The sequence below is a fragment of the Phyllobates terribilis genome, unplaced genomic scaffold, assembly GCF_046119375.1.
Source record: "Phyllobates terribilis strain yellow unplaced genomic scaffold, ASM4611937v1 Scaffold_613__1_contigs__length_973857, whole genome shotgun sequence".
Lineage (NCBI taxonomy): Eukaryota > Metazoa > Chordata > Amphibia > Anura > Dendrobatidae > Phyllobates > Phyllobates terribilis.
In genome coordinates, this window is record NW_027363373.1 from 371,969 (window position 1) to 378,421 (window position 6,453).

Below are 6,453 nucleotides of genomic sequence, written 5' to 3' on the forward strand. Positions count from 1 at the left end.
CCTTTAAGATACAGATAATACTTGTATACAAAAATATTAACACATTTTCAAATTGTATATAAAGTGCACAAAAGTCAATAGCCCTGACATATAGTGTACACAGGGTCCGGTCCCCCCACATGGTATACACAAAATACAATGTCATCCAGGAACTAACCAAAAATAACAAATACATTTAATCTATTCTGAAATCCCATGTCTATACAAGATAATAATATGTAAAATTCTACAGTGTCAAAGAAATGAGCTAGAGACTACTACATGGCGATGATGCCTACGAACAAGATAATGCCCAGCTAATGCTGTAAATGATACAAATATTACCAGTCACCCAATTAGACACATGAGGTCCGGGCAAGTGATTTTCTACAGTTCATTGACCTCTATGATGACATCTAATATTTTCAATCATTTATAGAGCGGGATACATTGGGCCTCATTAATAAATCTGCTCACTAGAAAACTAGTTGCCCATCCTAACCAATTAGAGCTCAGCTAAGGTTGTTTTAACTGACCTGGAAAAGTAAAAGCTGCTCTGTGATTGGCTGGGATAAGTAAAAAGGCTGTTTTAATAAATGATTCCCAATGTACCAAGCCCCGCCATAAATGTTATTGATTACAGTAGGGGCCACAATATCCCATGTGTATAGTCATCACATTCATCTTATTGTCTGCGGTTACCTTGGGACATGCTATATTGAAATGTAAGATGATATCAGTGGGGTCCATGAGGCAGAGCAGTGTGTGGTACGTGTGACATTTCCTAATATCGAGCAATCAATACTGTACCTTGGTCTGGAATGCAAAGTCTGCGTGGACAAGGAAGGGGCTCCCAGATGCCAGCTGTAAAACCCGTCGCTCCACCATCACATGCTCATCACCGTCAGCAAGCAGGGCTCTTTTGCCGATGATCTTAACAGCAAAATGTTTGCGGGTAGATGAATCTTCCGCCAGCAGGACCGTTCCATAGCATCCCCGGCCAAGCACTTGATGGAATAATAATCTCCTCTTGATGGTATCAGAGACTGTGCTTTTGGAGCCGGTTGGCCGAACACCGCTGCTTCCTTCAGCTTCATCAGCCTTCTGCTTTAGATCCATGGGTTTCTGTCCTGATGTAATCCTTCTTCTTTTCTTCTCCTTTTTGTCCCCTGATGAGATGAAGATGGCTCCTCTCTTCTTGGCTCCCATCTTCTGACTTTCTACCTTCTCCTTTTCTTCCACTTCTTCTTTCTTCTGGACTGGTTGTTTTGTCCTGTTGACTGAAGACTTCCTCTCATCATCAGATGTGTCATGGGAAGGTCTTAGTCTCTTCGCTGCTTCTCTCCTCACCACGTTCTCCTCTACTTCTTCTTTCTTCTGGACTGGTGGTTTTGTCCTGTTGACTGAAGACTTCCTCTCATCATCAGATGTGTCATGGGAAGGTCTTCGTGTCTTCACTCTTTCTCTGCTCACCACAATCTCCTCCTCTTTTATATTCATATTATTGCTTTGCTTAGAGTTAGCCGACATCTCTTCCACTGTTGTTGGTCAATTCCAACTGTCACTTCCAACTGTCACTCAGTGCACTTCATATGGAATCATCATGCATGCACCACCACTGGTCATGTGATCAGCATCTGACCAATGATATTTAAGAGATAAATGAACATTAGCTGAGATTAAATATTCAGGTAATATTCAGCTATTCTGTGGAACACAAGGTGCCACATTTAGTAATAGTAATAGAACTGCACTAAGTCGCCAATTTAATTTACATTGTTACTACAGAGCATCAGATGAATGTAATATAATAAATATTAGCAAGATGTATGATTTCCATCCACTCTACGTATCATAGAAATACAGATGTACTACCTTTTATATAGAGATGTAGCAGAAGCCATCCTGATTGTTTGCAGCATGCTATGGTGATAGAGAAGCATGCATGACTGTGCCATGCAAATGGTGAGGAGCACCAAAATGGGACATATGATTCACGTAGCCAGGGGCGTAATGTCCGCGGTCGCAGTGGCAGTCACTGCGACCGGGCCCAGGGGGGGTTGGGGCTTGTAAACGCCAGCAGAAATTTCAACAGGATGTGTGTATCGCAGTGCACAGTCGCTTCGGGTCCGTGCGTGACAAATCAGGGGCTGGGGTGTCTGGGGCCCACCAGGGACATTGACTCCAGGGGCCCACCCGGGCCCACCCACCCTTCAGCTATTTGCAAATACCTGTTAGCCGTTATACCCATTATACTGGCGGCTCCTGCCCATCACTGTGCGCTCACCAGAACTGCGATGTACAATTACTGTAGTTTGCATTAAAGGGTTTTTATTGGTGAAAACAAGTTATCAGCGATGCACAGGTTGGGAAGGTGATCACTTATTTATTGGTGGAATCCGCACTGTCAGAAGATTGTGGCACTTTGAGTATTTGGTGAGATTTTTACCTCTGTATTTATAAGACAAAACCAGGAGTGGAGCAATCCGAGGTCATGTTTTATGCATTTCTCACCCACTCCTGGTTTTGTCTTATAAATACAGAGGTGAAAATCTCACCAAATGCCAACTTGCTTTCTCTGGTGAACTTCTGCTGCTGTGTAATAGTCACAGGGCAGGGAGGGGTTAAACATCCAAGTATTTAATATCTATTGGAAATAAAGAGGTTTCCCCTTATTGATATCAGATAAAACAAATGACCAACCAAAATCCACTCTACCAAGACCAGATAGAAGGCAGAAATACCACCACACCGTGACCAGATCACATATTACCACCACATAGTGCCCAAATAATGCCACATACAAGGCACAAATACCGCCACACCATGACCAAAGCACATAATACCACCACATAGTGATCAAATGCTACCAGATACAAGGTATAAATACTGACACACCATGAGACCACATATTACCACCACATAGTGACTGAATAATACCACATAGAAGGGACAAATATCGTCATGTCATGACCAAAGCACATAATGCCACCACATAGTGACAAATAATGCTAAAATAATAAAAATGAAAAAAAGCTCAGTATATTGGGTCAGTGTACAGGTTATACAGTGATCACCAGTGACATTATGCACAGGAGCTCTGTATATAGTGTACAGGTTATACAGTCATCACCAGTGACATTATACACAGAAGCTCTGTATATAGTGTCAGTGTACAGGTAATGCAATGATCACCATTGATATTATACACAGGAGCTCTGTATATAGTGTACAGGTAATACAGTGATCACCAGTGACATTATACACAGGAGCTCTGTATATAGAGTCAGTGTAGAGGTAATACAGTGATCACCAGTGACATTATACATAGGAGCTCTGTATATAGTGTCAGTGTAGAGGTAATACAGTGATCATCAGTGACATTATACACAGGAGCTCTGTATATAGTGTCAGTGTAGAGGTAATACAGTGATCACCAGTGACATTATACACAGGAGCTCTGTATATAGTGTCAGTGTAGAGGTAATACAGTGATCATCAGTGACATTATACACAGGAGCTCTGTATATAGTGTCAGTGTACAGGTAATATAGTGTTCACCAGTGACATTATACACAGGAGCTCTGTATATAGTGTCAGTGTACAGGTAATACAGTGATCACCAGTGACATTATACATAGGAGCTCTGTATATAGTGTCAGTGCACAGGAAATACAGGGATCACCAGTGACATTATACACAGGAGCTCTGTGTTTGGTGTCAGTGTACAGGTAATACAGTGTTCACCAGTGACATTATACACAGGAGCTCTGTGTTTGGTGTCAGTGTACAGGTAATACAGTGTTCACCAGTGACATTATACACAGGAGCTCTGTATATAGTGTCAGTGTACAGGTAATATAGTGATCACCAGTGACATTATGCATAGGAGCTCTGTATATAGTGTCTGTGTACAGGTAATATAGTGATCACCAGTGACATTATGCACAGGAGCTCTGTATATAGTGTCAGTGTACAGGTAATATAGTGATCACCAGTGACATTATACACAGGAGCTCTGTATATAGTGTCAGTGTGTGTGTGTATAGGTAATACACATACTCACCAGTGATGTCTCTAGGTGAAGTTCTTTATCTGCAGACCGATATATCACATCTTCTATGCAGGACTTATCTCTGCAGAAAATAACATAGTTAGCTATAACTGATCACTTCCAGAGCACAAGCCACACTTTTCCCAAGATTTCTACACTGCATGAAATGACAAAATGCAACATAGTGCCGCACTACACAGTAAAAATAAAACACAAAATACATTTAGGGACTCCATCTTTAATAAAAAAAAAACATCATGAGAGATCAGAGATTATGGGGCCCAGTCAGGGATCGTACATAGAAATCATGTGGCCCAGTCAGGGGCGTATACAGAAATCATGGGGCCAATCAGGTTATGGGTGTACATAGAGATCATGGGGCCCAGTCAGCGGCGTGCATAGAGATCATGGGGCCCAGTCAGCGGCGTACATAGAGATCATGGGGCCAATCAGGTTAGGGGTGTACATAGAGATCATGGGGCCCCCTCAGCGGCGTACATAGAGATCATGGGGCCCAGTCAGCGGAGTACATAGAGATCATGGGGCCCAGTCAGCGGCGTACAAAGAGATCATGGGGCCCAGTCAGCGGCGTACATAGAGATCATGGGGCCGAGTCAGCCGCGTACATAGAGATCATGGGGCCCAGTCAGGGATCGTACATAGAGATCATGGGGCCCAGTCAGCGGTGTACATAGAGATCATGGGGCCCAGTCAGCGGCGTACATAGAGATCATGGGGCCCAGTCAGCGGCGTACATAGAGATCATGGGGCCCAGTCAGCGGTGTACATAGAGATCATGGGGCCCAGTCAGGGATCGTACATAGAGATCATGGGGCCCTATGAGGTGAGGCTCTCACCTCCTCAGGGAGCTCTCACAGGGCATCACAGGCCTTAGTATGAAGCAATACTAGAAGACTTGTGGAATTGCTTCATACTAAGGCCTGTGATGCCCTGTGGGAGCTCCTGAGGGCACCATACTGGGGAGGTGAGATCCTCACTTGGCAGTAGTAGGAGCAGCATCTCCATAGTGTGGCATTCACATCACACTACATGCTGCACTGTACAGGACTCCCAGCCGGCAGCAGGACAGATGAGGAGGTAACTGTCTGGGACCAGCGCTGGACTGGAGTACCTGGGGCCCACCAGGAAAAAATCAATCTTGGGACCCACCAGCACCATGCAGTTACCGTATATAGGAATAACATAAGTCCACAAACTCTTTCAAAATGAATCAACTTTATTAACCAATAAATCTCTGCTGCTGTGTAGTAGTCACAACACAGGGAGAGGTTAAACATTCAAGTATTTAATATGTATTGCAAATAAAGAATGTTTCCATTCTTAATATCCGAAAAAACAAATGACTGACAACCATCCACTATACCTAGACTAATAATACCATATAGAAGAGAGAAATACCGCCACACCATGACCAGAACACATACCACCACATAGTGATCAAATACTACCAAGTACAAGGTATATATACTGCCACACCATGAGAAGACCACATATTACCACAAAATAGTGACTGTCTGAATAATACCACATACAAGGGACAAATACCGCCACGCCATGACCATGGCACATAATGGCACCAGATAGTGACTGATAATGAAAATGTAAAAAAGCTCTGTATATAGAGTCAGTGTACAGATAATGTAGAGATTATCAGTGACATTATACACAGGAGCTCTGTATATAGTGTAAGTGTACAGGAAATACAGGGATCACCAGTGACATTAAACACAGGAGCTCTGTGTTTGGTGTCAGTGTACAGGTAATACAGTGTTCACCAGTGACATTATACACAGGAGCTCTGTATATAGTGTCAGTGTACAGGTAATACAGTGATCACCAGTGACATTATACATAGGAGCTCTGTATATAGTGTCAGTGTACAGGAAATACAGGGATCACCAGTGACATTATACACAGGAGCTCTGTGTTTGGTGTCAGTGTACAGGTAATACAGTGTTCACCAGTGACATTATACACAGGAGCTCTGTATTTAGTGTCACTGCACAGGTAATATAGTGATCACCAGTGACATTATGCATAGGAGCTCTGTATATAGTGTCAGTGTACAGGTAATATAGTGATCACCAGTGACATTATGCACAGGAGCTCTGTATATAGTGTCAGTGTACAGGTAATATAGTGATCACCAGTGACATTATACACAGGAGCTCTGTATATAGTGTCAGTGTACAGGTAATATAGTGATCACCAGTGACATTATACACAGGAGCTCTGTGTATGGTGTCAGTGTACAGGTAATACAGGGATCACCAGTGACATTATGCACAGCTCTGAATATAGTGTCAGTGTGTGTGTGTATAGGAAATACAGGGATCACCAGTGACATTATACACAGGAGCTCTGTATATAGTGTCAGTGTACAGGTAATACAGTGATCA